Below are 17218 nucleotides of genomic sequence, written 5' to 3'. Positions count from 1 at the left end.
GTAGCTTCCATCAACGGAGCTTTTGGCTTGCTCCCCCAAAGGGCAGGCTGCCTGCATCTATGCTCTGCAGTGTTTGGAGGGACCCTGTAGTCTTCTGTAGGCCTTTCCACAGCCTTTTTACATACACAGCACAAATATCACTCCTCTGCTGCACTCACATCCTGTGCTCAGTTCTTACTGCGTACCTTAAGATGGATAGTTTGTTTTTAAGTATTGTTGCCTGCGGCTACACTGAAATCTCTCTGCATCAAGCTGCCCTACAACATCTCTTTTGCTAGTCAGGGTGATCCCTGCAGTCAAGGTTCTCCTTTCTTCAAGAGCTTTGATAGTCTAGAGTCCTCTGCCACGCTGCCTTCCTCTCAGCACCTTGAAGTCTATCTCTGCATGTGAGACATCTGAACAATTTTGAAAGGTTCTTTTATAATACCCTTTTTTGTTTGTCCAAGATAAAAAGAGAAGTGCTTCAGCATACCACTTACCTGCTACTATAGCATGTTACCAGAGGCATGTTACAGGGCATGCCAGGCAAAAGACTTGCAAGGATGATGTTGGAGGATTGGACCAAGTTGAGGGAGACTTGGTACTCAAACTGTTTCCTAGAGCTATCTATCTACCGAATGGCTTCTAGGTTTTGTCTGAGAGAAAGCCTTGTTATTTTGCTTCAAAGGGTATTTCAGGAATAATCAAGCATGTGCACAGGGTGAATGCTAATGAAGGGGACTTTGGAGCAAAACAGATGATGATTCAAATTGATACTATGGGTGCACTCAAAACCTCCTGATGTGTTGTATTGTGAGCCTTGGTCTGTAATTCAGCTGTAGATTCCACTGGATGGCAAAACTCCCGAGTCCATCATTTTAGATTCAGTTTTTCAACATAAGAGTTATAAGCCTTTGTCAACTTCAGCAAACCAGAATATTTTCGCTTAGTCACATTTTAGAAGGTGTCAGCTCCAATTTTACTGAAGGTTTTAAAAAATCAGATGCTCTGGAAGAATTTAGACTGAGCAATTAAACATTGGCAAAGTTTATAAGCATTTCAAACTAGAACCTTATAATAGGAAGTGTTAGGCAAGCTTAACTACAGATTTCTCTTCCATCTGTATTTATAACGTGCTGTGTACTGACTGTCTGACATGCCTGTGCAGACATTGCCCCAAAGGTAACTTTGTCTGCCTCTTGTGTTCAGTATTTATTTTAACAATTCTGCATAGATATGAGTTGTATTTACATTTGTATCATCATTTCTTAGGCATGTTAGGATTTCTTTTGAACACCGGGCAGGTGAATAAAAGAACTGAGACAATAACATGGGGAGACAATTACCAAGAAGTCAAAAAACAAGGCCTTTGACACAGATTTTTTGCCCGCATGCCTTCCACAGAAGCATGACACGTAATCTTTATACTTGATACATTCCCTTTGCAAAGAAGTTAACTTTTTTTTTTTTAACTTTATGCTCTTTTTTTGCTGTCCACAGTTTTTTCCTGTCCATGAAAATGGCATTTATTGAAGTGGGCAGAGCTGATTAATCACAACTGTTCTTACAGATTTTAATTTCCACAAAACAGCTCGTGTCTCCAACATGCTGTATGTCTCTGCTTTTGCTTTTATTGCTATCCTACAAGTTTCTTTCCAACTTTATCAGAAGACTCTCTTCATACATTTACTGGCTGTTTAGAGAAGTGTTCCATATCCAAGTAACATTGATTCAAGAACCAGTTGTGAGAGCTGTTTTTCCCTTCCTTTCACAGGGGCTGCCCTTTGCCTATCTTGTAGTTTTTTTATTTGTAGAATAAATGCCCAGATTACTTCATGGACTCCTTTATTTTTGTTTCAGAGAAAGACTTAGCAGGCATTTGAACTAAAGTTAACTGCTTTTCAATATAAATTGAAATGAAAAGTCCCTGTTATTAGCATGTAAAAGAAGCAGTCTGGTAACAGCCCCTCCATGATTCCAATGGCACTTTAAATTTAAATTTAAAGCTTCTTTCATGTATGTAAAGAGGATAATGGTACTAAGGTAAATAAAGTGTGTAAATAAATGAGATATGATGTGTAAAATATATGTAAGACATAAATAAAGGATTCTTTACATACATTTATGTAGAAATCCTATTTCTCACCCCAAGTTAAATGGATTTTTGCAACTTGCTTTACTAAATTGGATTTGAATTTTAGTTCTGCTAAATATGTTAAGGCATTTTAATATTTATCTAAAATGTTAGAAACTAGAAGAACTAATAGCTATTCTTTTAAGATTTTTTTTTTTAAATTTACTTGTATTGTGGTACCAACCAGAGATTTTAACTCAGGACTGAAGTATCATGGCACTGTATATGAAATGCTTGTAAGGAAATGTCCTTTTCACAGAAAGGTCTCATTTTGCTATGTATTCCCCTAACGGTATGCTTCATAAATAATATTCAGTTAAATGCTAAATTAGCTATATGCATAAGTTGTGGGCTTGAAGCCAGAATGTGAAGAAAATGATCAAAAGCTGTACAATTAAAATGAAAATTTACTAGGTATATGTTAATTATGAGATGCAAAGGCTCAGTAGTCACTCAGATGACTGTGTTCAAGCTTTGTGCACTTCCAGGCTGCTCAGCTGTATATAGGTCCTGTGTCATTTGGTCTGAAGAGATAAAGTTGATCATTTATGATGTTGACCATTGCATTCTTGTGCATGCTGTTGTCTGCAGAAGCTGGTATACTATATCCAGCTAGCCTAACAGGCTGTTGTAGGCTTGAGTGGACCTTGGATGTATGTGGTATAGCAGGTATATTCAAGAGCCTCTTAGCCAACTTTTTGATTATTCTGTAAATGTGACAGAGGGAGTGGGGTTTTGTGAGGTGGCGGTTCAGTTGCTTTGTGTTTAAAAGGTCTTTTTATAGTCTAAGATTAATTGCTACAAGTAAACACTGATGGCTAACAAAAATGTCTTAGAGAAAGCCTGGGGGAATACTCTGTGGGCTTGGCAAAGGACTGGGATTTGGAAGATCTGGATTCTATTCTTAATTTGACCATTGATTTTCAGTGTGATTTTGGCAAGTTAATCTTTGTGTTTCTGTTTCTTTTTCACATCTTCTATCTCACTTATCTATCTTTACTGCACTTTGTCTTTACAGTGCCTAGAATAAGGGGGGAAGCAATCTGACTGCGATTCTAATAACAGTGATAAAAAATAATATTAAATACAAAATAAGTTTCAATCATTCTATTGAAATATGATTGTAATGGGTTTTATAGGTATACAGTGATACAGATTGAAGTTACGTGTTCAACCATCTTTAACCTAGAATCCTGTCAGAGAGCTGTCTTTAGCATTTGTCTTCATGTTCTGTACCGAGCTGAGAGAAGTTAGACTTGAAGATAATGTCCATGGATGTCAAGAAGGTAATATAGTTGTATTTGTAACAATTGTGACTCAACAATTCTGTGACCTACAGCTACATGTCTGCAGCTCTTTTGCGTGTGTAATTCCCTTTCATGCCTGATACATTTTCAAAAACATTCTCACTAAAAACACTTTCATATGATACTGACCTTATGTTTGAAAATGACTGGTTAATTATTCCTCAGGTGGCCATTGCTAGGCTTACTCCAAATATACCATGATGGTATTTTTCTTTTTAAAGGAAAAATGCTTCTACATTATGATCAATTTTGCTGTCAGATTCCAGGTGATATACGCAGCCTTTGGGTCTGGTTTGAAATCCTACTAATTTCAGTTGAGTTCCATGGAAACGTATGTGTGGTTCTGTCCAGTAAACATGAAAAAACCCTCTAATAAATTAAAAGCTCATGGAGACCACTGAGCATGGTAAGTTTTACTGAGAACAGTAGCTGCCAGCCTTCTCTAGACTTCCTGCAAAAGGAGCTACAATCACTTGATTTTTATCAATTTATTAATGCTTTTTTGACAATACAGATATTTTACACTCATATTGTATGTTTGTATCACTACTGAAAATTCTTGTGCCTTGAGCGTACAGAAGAAGAACACATCATGTCCTTCACACCAAGCTCTGTGAAAGCAATAGTCTGTCTCATTACATTATTTTTTCTGTTCATCTCAGGTTGATTTTCTTCTTTTTTTTTTTTTTGTTTAAAAGTTAATTTAGTAATTTCAAAAAACGCCTCATAGAAACCGACCACTGAACAAATGTGATATGTGCTAAGTCCATTGTCCTACTTTCAAATTTGTTTTGAAGGGCCGAACCTGTAGACATAAAAGGATAACCAAGTCTTCTGGCCTACTCAACCCTGAGTTTCAAAACAGCATACCAGTTTTGTTAACCAGATTGTACAGGAAAAGCTAGGCTTAGGCCAGTTATTACATATTGGCTATTGAATACGTGTCAAATAGTAACTTTCAGTTACGATCAACATGAGGCAGATCTGAAGCAGTTACTTTGCGATGAAAAGCTGTGTATCCCATTACCAGTCACTTGAGCCGTTCAGTGTCCATCTGCCGATTTGAGAACATCATTAATAATGTATTCATGGATTGTGCTCTAGCTTTTATGTTGCTATTAGTTCTTCCAACATGAGCTATGTCAGCATCATTTAGCTTCTGAGTTCTAACATCTCCTTAGTAGCCATGGCAAGTTGCTTGGTATTTTCTGTTTTAGGGGATAAAAGGAATTAAAACATATGAAGTGACATTAAAATTGATCCATGAGTATGAGGTTGTCCAGTTTTTGCATAAGAATCTATACTGTATTAATATGTTTTATCACTGCTGCAGAATACTTTTGCAAAAGAGGGAGTCTAACTTGTTCATTACACTAACACAACTACACTAATCTAGTACTTGATAATATAAATCACTTCATGTTATGAAATGAGTAAGATAATGTCTTGGACTTAGGGAGGTGAATGCTGATATAAATTGGTGAAGCTCTATCAAAGTCAGTGGAACTGTCAATGCCGGAAAAATGGCCAAACATATCTAGAGAATTTTGTTTGGTTTGGACAGTGTCTTAATGTTTTTAATTAATAGTTCCACCAGGCACAATAAAATCATTGCATTAGAACTTAAGTCATCAAACCCATAATTTATAGTCTTATCATTTGGGGGGGTTGTTTTGTTTTTAAATTGCTGAACAATATGATCTGAAAAGTTGTTAGAATTAAGGCCTGCAGCCAGAACAACACAGTATTAGCTGTTAAGTTCTTAATGTCTCTGAAAGTCTTGCTCTTTTGAAGTATTGACCTTTTTTTTTCCTTAGAATAGGCAGTTTGTATACACTGGGAAAGTAATTATGTGCCTGGGAGAAAATGGCATACAGATATAGTCCTTGATCCAAGACATTTACAAAATAAAAGTTCTTTTTAATCTATGATTTTTTTTTTTTTTTTTTTTTTTTTAATATCAGTTAGTATCCCTGGCCAAAACACCTAAAGGCTTGGCTGTTTATCTCTCTGCAGTTTTCATGCCTTTGTGGCTTCAAGATTGTATTACTGCAGTACACAGGGACCGAGGAGCTATAGCTATGGCAACCAATGCCTGATGGGTAACTGACAGCATGAATTACAGGCTCTCTAAGGATTTGCTTCAGACTGGTCTCCCTGCTGGTTTGACTGATCATTTTTTTTTTGACCTTCAGGACCAGGACCAGCATCAAGGCCTTTTCCGTTCTAGTATTCATCCTTCTGTAAGCAACTCTAAAGAGTTTGTATAGATAATCAAGTAGAGATGGATCTTAAACTGGTTTAGGAGGGGATTTTTTTGCAGTCATACGTACTGTAATTCTTCAAGTGAGAAAAACTCTGTCTCATTTTTGTCAGTATCAGTATTGCTACATCTATTGTAGCACTTTTACCAACACAACTATCTCATTCAGAAGGGTATATTTCACAACCCTGACTGACTTAGAGGTGTACGTAAATCCTGAGGTCAAACTCAACCTCAGATATAACCTTTGTGTTAAAGATGAGATAGGGAATAAGGTGGGATATGAAATGTTCTTATTTTTATTCTTTAGGTTGTGCAAAGAATGTCTGAATTAGGAAAACCAGTTGCAGCCCTGACATTAAAAATCCAGGTCCTCCATAGTCATTGGGAATTGGAGTAGATATTTCATAGCAGTACCACAAAAGCGAAGAGATTGAAAAGTGAAATATAGGAGAAAATAATTTGTGTTCTAGCTTTTCTTAATACCTCTGCAACTTGCTGCTTAAATTTTAAGAAAAATTAGACTCATGCTCCTGATTAATGTGTGAGTGATCATGCTTCAGAATGTAGAAATTTAGTTTTAGGTCTCCTTATCCAAAAACAAAGACTTAATACTGATTAAAAATATTTCATAGATCAGAGTTTAATATCTCTGTTGACAATGTATTTGGACTTCTTTTCATGAAAGCTGTTGGCCATTTCTGTAAAGATCATCGCCAGCAGTTATCTATTTACAGTTCCTTAATAATGTACATTTAAAAACAAAACTGAATGTCCCTGGACATTTATGCCTTCAGTCAAGTATCTTGTTAGTGCAGATGTAATAATATTATGTAATAATAATAACAATGACTTAATTGAGTAATCCAGGACACATGTTCTGACATTATAACAGCTATTTAATTGCATATAAAGGTTTCAGAGAAAATGAAATTAATTTGTAAGAATACGAGAACTACAACTTAAAACAAGTTTCAGCAGTCATAGGAAGAAAAACCCCCAACCTTACCTGAATGAAGCACTTCATAGTAGAGAAGATCTGATAGATTTTATGGATTTCTTTAGAGTGTGGAAGTCACATGCAGAATTGTGTTGCTTAAATAGTGTCTGCAAACAGTAAACTGTAATGCTTGATTATTAACATATGTTGCTACAAAAATCTACTAAATTACTAAAACAGGAGGAAAGTACATTTACAAAAACAACCACAGTAAGGTGATTTTATCTCTACAAATGTAAGGCATAAAGAAGCAGTTCACAAGGAAAAATCTCTGTAAAATGTTATTGGAGTTTGCTGGATTCAAAATTACTCGGATTCACTTAAATTAAGATGACCTAATGAAATTTAATAAAGCTATAATCCTAACTGAACTTAAATCACTCTGTTTGGAAGACTCATGTAATGCTTCAGTTGTGGAGTGGCAAAGCTGAATAATTTGGTCTTCATTTTTTTGGTAACTACTAGTTACTTTTTCTAGTGACTGCTTTCACTACAGAGAACAAACTTCCAGCAATGGTTAGGGGAGTTCACAAGATTCAGTGTTGCCTGATGTTATTGATGAACTGATAGCTAAGAAGAGATAAAGAATTATTTACGTGGTGATTTTTGCACAGGAGCATAGATGAAGTGTGCCAAGTGTATGTGTTTATAACTAAAGAAAAAAGATTCCAAGAAAGGTGACAGATTTTTTCTTAATTATTAATAGCTTTTGTATATACCTAGTTCAGATCCATTTTCCTAAAAATGTCATATTACTATTACTAATAACATGAGTAGACCAGTCTAAGGCAATGCCATTTTCCCAGTTTGTACTAATACTGCTAAGATTGTAAATGAGTAGAGATTTTTGCCTTGCAACAGTTTAGGATTGTAAAAGAATTATAAATATGTAGGAAACGTGGAATATGCCTGAAGAGATAATCCAGGATAACCTATTGCTCTTGTCAAGGTTTTTTTTCCCTAAATAATCTATGACAAGCATATTTAAATTTACTGAAAAACCTTTGGTAAAGAAGGTTTTACAGCCTTCTTAAGTGGGTCTGTTACTTCGCTTCCCATCCACTGCAGAATTATTGCAATGTATGTTCTAATTCTTCTCAGTGTAAGATTTAATGAACATTTCCTGTGCTTATTCCAGTCCTCCTTTTAGTGGATACATTGAGAAGTAGATGGTCATCTTTTTATAACTACCTTTCATGTATCAAGAGAATTATCAAGTCCTGCACTCTTTCAGATTCTTCACCTCTCTCATGGGTCTCGTTTTCTAAGCCACTTTTACTGTTAGTTTTCTTTTCTGGATGGAGGTCTTCTATAAATACCAACAATTGCTAAACCTATTGACTTTTTGAATTAACGCAATACAAAATAACTGAGTAAATACATTAATTTAAGTATTGTCATGTTAGTAATATAAACATGCATTGTGAACACATAATAGACGTTAAAGAAAAAAGCTCTCTAGTTCTGAACAGTATAATGTCCAGTGTGTTGAGCATAGGTCTAAATGAGTTGACTCTGTTCCAATGTAGATTTCAGTTGCTGAAAACAAGTGTGTAAAATCTCTTCTGGCCTTCTATTGAAGAAGAATGTCCACATCATCACCAGGCTAAATTTAGATTTTGATTTTTTTTCCCAGAAATTAGAATTTTTATTCTGAACATGGAGAAGGAGAAACTTACAGCTGTACTGCATCAGGTAGAGCTGCAGGGGATGACCGGGACAGTTTCTCCTCCTTTCCTTTCTTATTCCTGATGACAGCAATTTAGTATGGCTTTTCATTTGATACAGTGTACTCCTCAAACTTGTGCAAGTTTTTTTTTCTAAGTTCTGTCTGCATGTTTTAATTGAAGTTTAATTGAAGCTGATTTATCTCTGCTTTGCCCGAATGAAGGTGTAAGCAACGTATTACAGGAGTAAGTTTCTTATTCCCTGTTACTGCCACAAGTGAGTATACCTGAGCTTGGCCTGATCCAGTTCCTAGTCCTCAGTAGACTGTCAGTCAATTTTCAACTCTGATACCTGTAACTCTCTCTAATAGCCTCACTTCTCACCAAGCAAATGAAATTATTTTAATACTATAACAAAGTGGGAACATTCTAAAATGAGCAAAACAAAGCTTATTAGCACAGAATCCCACAGGCATTTCATCCACATGTATGTTGAACCTTCTGGGGAGGTAGGCTTCTTCAAGAGCACTTTTTTATTGTATATGACACCTGTCAAAAGGATCTATACCTGCTTTTGGAGTAAATATGTGATTAGTTTTTAAACTCAATAAAAAACGAATTCCATCTGATTACTGTATTAGCTACAGCAGACACATATGGATTTTTAAGCAGAGAAGCACTTTTTCTAGACTCTGATTACAGAGCAATTTAGTTTGAAGCAGCTTTGGTTCCAGACATCGCCAGGGCAGTGTATTCCTGCTCTTTGTGCTGAGCACTACCTGATTGAACATAGCGAGTGACTTTAGTGAGCTAAAATGGCAGAAAACTTACTAAAGCAGTGCTAAAAGGATCAGTGCAGAGCAAGAGAGAACGCAGGACAAGAGTGTGGAGATGTGGCAGCAAATAGACCAGGTTAGGCTGCCATGATCTGCATCACATTTCACAGACATCTCAGCAATAGATCATGTATTTACAGCACTACTACAATAAAATTTAGTTTTCTGCTGTATGTCAGACCACTGCACGAGAGCTATCTCCTCCCAAGAGATTCCCAGGTAGCACATGCAGCCTGAGGTAAATTCATTTCACTTACTTGAAAACAAATAGCATATTAAATATGGTTGCTAAATACAAACGAATAAGCAATTATGTCATGTGATTTTTCTGTCTAATTTTTATTAAAAAAAGGCTTCAGAGTTTGTCAGGCAAAAAATTCCTTGATTGAAATATATATGTTCTGTTCTTTTTTTTTTTTTTTCTTTTTTTTTTTTTTTTCCCTCTGGCTCTGGAAAGTAAGCAGCTTGAACTTTACAGTAACATGTACTTAATGTGGGTGCATAGTAATATGACAACACTATCCTCTAGTGGCAGTATGTGTTAACACAAGTCTCAAGCTACATCAGTGTGAATTGGTTTGTGTGTGTTGAAAAAGAGAGTATATTGGCCACATCATTATTTTTAAATTCAGAGTTTTGTTTTACATAACATAAGAAGAAATAATTAACCGAATGCTGCATACAATGTGATGCTAATATATGCTTCAACCACCAGCATCAGCTGCACTACGTATATTTTTATGTGACTATAAAACAGAGTATATATATATAATTTCATGTGATTTTCCAGACTAAGAAACTTCTGTAGTTGTATTTTGCTATAGTAGATTTTTCATAGGTATGTCTTTCAACATGGTAGGATGATTAGTTGGTTTTTAGTCTACTCTTGAACTCTGGCATTAAAATCTGACTCTCATGGTGAGAGTGTCTCTAGACACTGTTATCCACAAGCACATAAAATATCCTTAATTTCTTTTTTCCAGTGTGAAATTTCAAAAATCCAGTGTATAGCTTAAGGGAAAATAAGGAATGGCAAAATTTTGTGTAAAAGAATAAACTCTGAAATTTCCATGCATCAATTTTTCAAACTTACCCACTAAAAGGGCCAGTTTAGACTGAAGAGGTATTTGCTTACTGTGAAGATAGATGTTACAAAAAATTAAATGACTTCTCACTCATCCTCTAAAAATGCTTCTGCTCTGAAAGTTTGGAAATTTATCTATCTGTGTAAAAAATCCATCTTTTTTGGTGGCTTTTTTTGGTGTTTGTAGTTTTTTTTAATATTCTGACACATTTTTGAGAAATGTTATCTAAATATTTCCTAATGTATTTTGGGAATAAAGAGGTCATGATGCTTCCCATTCATGCATGCCCCATATAAATCTAAGGCAAAGTGGAAGCAGGAAAGAGAGAAGACCCAGTTAAAGACGTATCTCTAATCTCCATTTTCATATGGAGTGATTTCTGCAAGTGATGAGCAGAACAGGTGCTAATTAATGTGTTGATGTTTTTATTGTTCTGATTTTACTTTCAAAGACCATTTGGCATACAGCCAGCTCACTGTATCAGGTCTAGTTAGAGGACCACATAGCTAGCTTAACAATTTCCCTTCTCCCTACCCAGACAGTTAGCAAACACATTTTAGGAGATGGGATTGTACCTTTTAAATGTTACCACTTGATGTACCATAAAATATAACCAGTGGATACTAAAGAGGTTGTCCTGGCATTGATACATATTATAGAATTCATTAAACTTACCTGTATTTTATAAACTTACTTTAATTCACAAGTGTATTTGTTTCTCTTGTGCCAAGTTGTTTTCCTGATATCTGTACAGAGACTTCAAGGTAAATATTTTCTTAATTTTCATGTGAATTGTCCTTAAAAATCAAAACCAAAAGTAAAAACATAGAAATGCAATATTCTTTTACCTAGCATTCAATTTATATTGCAAAATATTTGCATAACATGGTTTTTTTCTCTGAGGTCTGCACTTGGACCAAAGGAGATACTTGATCTGGACAGTTCATGTGCAGAGAGAAAAGTCATTGTCTTGTTGTCTTTGTTCCACAATCCCCTCAAGCAGTGTTTGCTATAATGATATAAACTGCAGTGGTAAAGCTGCAAGTGGTAAACTGCGATAAGAAAGCATAAAATTTGCGACAATGTAATTGTAGCCACAGAACAATAATTAGTCGAGAAACAATTCTCTTGATTGACACAACAACTATTTTTAAAGTGTCAATAAAAACTATTAGTAGTATAAGTAATGCCCACACAAAGGGTCAGATGTAACTATGCAATGAACAGTGTTATTTTAAAAATGTCTTGTGAAGAGTTCAGATGTTATTACACCTGGAAGATGTTATTCAGGGTCTTGTGATGAGTTATGGAGCCTTTTGCTTCTGATTCATCAGTTTAATTCCAGTTGACATTGCTAGTGACAAAATATTATATAATGGCAGATCATAGCACTGTGTTTCATGAATTAACCATATGTTTCCAGTCCCCCAAAAATATAACTAGAAGTTTACATCACAGATTAACTAATTATGGAATACACCAACTGGTAATTGTTTTGGCAGTCTGTTACCAATGTTTGAATAGCCAAAGAAGATTGAATTGTCCTTTTTCCTCTAGTTCCTCTATGTAAGTTGAGCATTGTCAACAGGAAAGACAGAGAAGTATCAGAATTTCTGCCTCTGCTATGTGTGTTCTGCAGATAAATAAATGGATAATAATGTCAGGGAAAAATAATACCCAGATGTCCAGGGGGAAATGCTTGTGAGGATCTGTGAAAGGGAACTGTATTAGTGACAGGCTGCAATCTGTTTGTGTGAAGACAAGCCCTACATCATAGGTGATCAAAATAATGCTTTTTATCTCTCTTAAGCTATGTTAAAATAAGCCTGTGATGTAGAAGGAGTGAAAAAACTTTGATCTTGGCTCCATGTTCTCTTCAATATGTCAGTACCATCAAGTGAATCTGTCTCCTGTTTCTACTTCTGCTTGCCTGATTCTCCTGAATTCTGTGTTCCTAGATTCTGTGTATCTAGAACTAATAACTTAAGGGCATATGACAATGGAGTTTACTGTTATATGGGTTATTAAGTGTTTTAGTGTTCCTGTTGACTAAAACCAGTTTCATATTATGTTACTGAAAAATGCATACTCGCTTGATGACTCTGTCAGAGTTTTTTTGACTATGTTATTCTGTTTGTATGTATTTTGCCTTGAAAAGGGAATATTTTTAAACTGTCTTCAGAAAAATGCTGTGTTTATGTAGTAAGCAGTACAATAAAACAACTTATAATTTGCAGTTTCACATGTTCATTGTTGCAAGAATGTTGGCTTAAATACAAATATAGGAATTTAAGAATTCCTGAAACATTTGAAAACATTATATTTGACTTTGAAACATTGTAATCTAATGATTTATTGTTTGGGATTCCAGTGCAGTGTTTTTCTCAGTGTTTCATTGAAGTGTAGAGTAGATATTAGAAGAGCTCTGTAATAAACACAGACTTTCTTATCTATTACCATATTTTCAAATGGGACTTGACTGCTAGCTCTGCAGAACTGAATTACCAGGACAAATAACACAGGAAGAATAGCCACAGCTCCTTGGATAACATCCTTCTCTGCTGGAGAATGGACAACATGGTCCATTTTATGTACTCATTTAAAATTTGGGCTGCCTGCTGATATGCGCAAAAAGAGTACGATAATGCAGAGTGGTCTCTTCTAATAGAAATCTGTAAAGAAATACAGGAAATAAAATCATCAAATGTATTTCTCACAGGTCACTGAAGAGCTATAATGTCATGTGCAGATAATAGTTGCATACTAATGATCTGGAGAATTTGAACTTGCAATCTAACACAGTCATATTCTATTTCTGTTAATAGCCACATGAACCAGTGCCTGTTACAGTGTAATGACATGCTGTATGTAATGATTAGAATATTAGATCTTTCATATGGTGAATATGTAACATTACAAATGACTTCACTGAATTCAATTCATTATGGCAGGTGTTCTTCAGGGTGAATCAGGATATTTTCTAGCCCTGAATAAGGCAGCAAACAGTCCTATTGCATTGGCTAAGAAATTGTACAGGCAAAATGCCTCTGTTTTTCTGGTGGTTGACTAAAAACAGAAGAAAGAAAAATTCAGTATGTAACAGGGGACAGAAGAAACAAATACATTGAAGAGATTGACTTTGGTTTGTGAAGGCTACTTTTTCACTACAGTTTCAGTTATGCCAGTGGGAAGTATGCCTTATCTTTTTCTCCACTGACACTATCCCATACATCTGGAAGCAATTGGTCTTAAAAAAGCACCCTGACATCTCAAGTTAGAGAAAGCAGGCCAATGGTATGTGGCAGAGCTATGACAACAAATCTGAAAATCTGTCTTCACTGATTTCAGTTACTGTCATGTTAGATTTGATGCAAAACTTTCAGTATCAAGTCGTTCTTATGTGTGTTACTGCCCAAGCTAAATACCTGGAAAGTATTAAGAATTATTTTTTAATATAAACTGAATAGACAGATCATACAAGCATGTGCTGAGAATTTATTTGAATTGAATAAGATACATAAGAGCCTTAAAAAAATTTTAAAAGTAAAGTACAATGAAGTGTAGCTATAAGGTAGTCTTTATAATGTAGAACTACAGAGAGCAGGATCCTCTGCTGAATTAGACTCTTCATCAACTGATTAATCTTTGTAGAGTAAAAGAGGCTTGTGATTTCCCATAACATGAAGTCAGAAAAAAATGCTTTTACTAAGAAAACCTAGAGAGAAGAAATTTTATAACTAAATACTGTATTTTATATGGTGGTATATTTTTCATATCAATTCATTTGCTATAATTTTTGAAAATTAATCTGTTTTCAATGTACACTTTCATGTAATTTGCGAAGAAAAAATACCACATAATTTTTTCACTTTGCAGTCCTTTAAAGAACTGTCCCTAGATACGGTATAAATCAGAATTTGGCCTGTGAAATGGATAGTTCCTCCTTGGATTCGACACAGACATAGGGTATGCGCTGGTATATTCTGGTGAAGAGATTTCAAATCTTGTGTGAGGGAAAGAGAAGTTGACTGGTGATATTGAAAAAGTAGCTATGTCCCTACTTCTATTTTTTTTAATAATCTTGCATATTGTCAGTAGTATGAAATGACAAAACTACTACTTTGTTACCAAGTAGAACAGAAGGCCAGAACATGGCCATTTAAATAAAAAATTAGTAGTCCTATTCACTGAATTGGGACTATATAAGAGAATAACTACTCACCAACGTGAAAAAGGAAAAGCACTCATCATCTGGCTCTGGGAGCCATTTGCTATTAAATTTCATGCCTTATGTTTTAAATTGAGAACATTTAAAGGTGAGGGGGGAGTTGTTTCTTCAAGTTGTAAGTGACAATTTCTAGGTGCATATTTCTGTACTGGCTTTCTCTGAAATAGAAGTTGCAGACTACAGCTGGAAGGACATGGTACTAAAGTGATCAGTAGATTGGTTTGGGATGGGAGATCCTGGTTTTATATTTTAGTAAGTAAACAAATCAAACATGTGAAATTAAAAAAAAATCCTAAATTAAGAAAGAGTTATAAATGTTTTCGTCAAAATGTGGTGTAACAGAAGTACTACCAGACAGAGTCATCGCACAGCTTTTCCAGGGAGTGCCTTTTTCTGTATCTGAGCAGCTCTCTCCTGGGAAACAGTGCTACAAAAATTACTGGTAAGAAAAGTGTGACAGGACTAAGTGCTTTAAGAATAATAATCATTTTGCCAAAGCCAAATAGTGCTGTAGTGTTATAATAGTCTAAAACAATATTATTTCTTAAATTTTCTGAATAATTATGTCAGTCCCTGTTCTCTTCAGGACAGAATAGCCCTTCTTCATTGACATATCTTTAAAAAACAATCATTAAATTCTACGTTCTTCTTTACAATTTGAGAATACAAACTTGTGTATAGAGTAATTAGCAATGTTAGTCAAATGTTGTACTTTCAAAAATATGTAACTAAGTAATAATCTTACATGGTGTATGTTTGCTTGTTTAATTAGGTTCTAAAACAAACTCACTGCTACTAATATTTTTTTACCAGATTTAAAAAACCCCCACAGGATTCTGTAGTCTAACTATTCTTTCATTGAATGTCTGTTGTTTATAATACCACTTTTCTAAGTAATTTGCTGCTCAAAAGAAGTGAGTTAAGTAGGTACTTTGAGAAACATGTCATGCAGTGAGTTTGCTACTGATCACATTTCATTTGAGGACTGAAGAACATGACTCCATGTCATTCTGTCTGTTAATCACTACACTGTTCAGTTTCTTTGTTACTTTCCAAACTGTTTCCTATGCCTGGACCCACCTACTGTGAAATGATTTTACCCTCAGAAGTGTCTCAGACTGTTTTCTTGCCAAATAAATGTTTTTAGCACCTTACATTCTGTTCTTTAAAAGTATCAAAGAGAGTGAGCTACTAAGCCAAATTCCCCTCAGGATTTGAGAATGTGACTCTGTAATCTTGTGTAAAGAGGCATTAACAATATTAGTCACAGTACTCTGGTTTTTCCGTATTCCTGACTAGTCCCTGATGTGTCTGTCCTTACACAAGCAGAATTCTCATTAGCATTAATATATTTATCAACTCATTCCAAAAAAATACTGAGATTTGTAGAACAACACTCCTGTTACTTACAGAAACCATTTATTTTTATTTACTGATGCATGTAAGAGTTGCACAAAAAAATCCCATTGGAATTGTGAATCAGCAATATTTCATAGTAGGAGATGCCTGGGTATGGACCAAGGGGAGGATTTTAGGCATCTGGGCTTTACTACTGTAAATAACCAAATTTATTTGTAAGCACTGGTATGATAAACAATGATTCACAACATGTGATGATAATGGACTGGTTTTTGTGGCAAAGGACCAGCAGGGAGATACTTAGAACTTTCAGATTCTAAATTCTCTTTTATATCAGCCCTTGCAGCATTACAAAAAGAGCGCCACTCAAACTCCTTACTCTAGTTATGATCCATGAGGCAGTATACCAGCTGGAATTGTTTTGCTCGTGTTCTGTGCTTGCTTCCCAGTTCATTAAATTATAGAAGCATAGAATGTTTGGAGGGGACCTTAAAGATCATCTAGCTACTAACTTAGACTGTAGGAATTGGTTATATTGGATTCCAACCAGCTGGGAGTGATTTTTCTGATCAGGGATTTCTCTCTAGAGAGAGGTATCCAGTCTTTTTTTTGATGTTCAAGCAATGTAGTGAGAGCAGACTGGACCACAAAATGTGACCCCAAAGGTGTCTTAGAGTAGCTGACTTATTAAAAGAGATGTTTGATAAAATGTCTGTTCCATTCAGTTCTATCTGCAGAAGAAAAACTCCTGAATAAGGAGTCCAAGACCTGGTCCTCACCATTCTTACTTTACCCTTTCATTCCTTGTTTTGTTGTCTTTGTGAATTTTGAGTATGTACAACCAGTCAGCAAATGAAGAATCAGGTGCTTTTTAGACTATTAGTTTCAGCACCCATTTTTCTTTCTGTAAATGTTGATATTTTAACTTCCCTTAATATTTCTTTGACTTCTATAGAACTGTATTGTATTGAATTCTATAGAATTGTACTACATTTAGTAACTTGGGGACATAGACTGTATACTACTGCAAGGAAAGATGACAGTAGGCATCAGTGGTTTTTGGACAGTATTTTTTGTTGCAGAGGAACATTGTTAGCTGAACTGGCAAAAAGAGAACTAAGCAAGTACAAGGGAGCAAATAAGGATAAAAGGCCACATCCTGCAAAGTGCTGAACATGTTTTGAGGCACTGACTGCCTTTAACTCCTGTTGACTCCTGCATGTAAGGAGGGTGGATTGAAAGAATGTGTGTATGTGCATGTGTGTGGAATCAAAGAACCTTATTTGAACCTGTCTTTGGGTTATAGCCAAGTGCTTTAAGTCAAGATGATCGTCAGATGCTTGGGCTATGAAGTTACTTA

Source organism: Strix aluco, chromosome 4 (assembly GCF_031877795.1).
Source record: "Strix aluco isolate bStrAlu1 chromosome 4, bStrAlu1.hap1, whole genome shotgun sequence".
Classification (NCBI taxonomy): domain Eukaryota; kingdom Metazoa; phylum Chordata; class Aves; order Strigiformes; family Strigidae; genus Strix; species Strix aluco.
The sequence above is the reverse complement of the archived record's forward strand: the minus strand, read 5'-3'. Positions refer to the sequence as shown.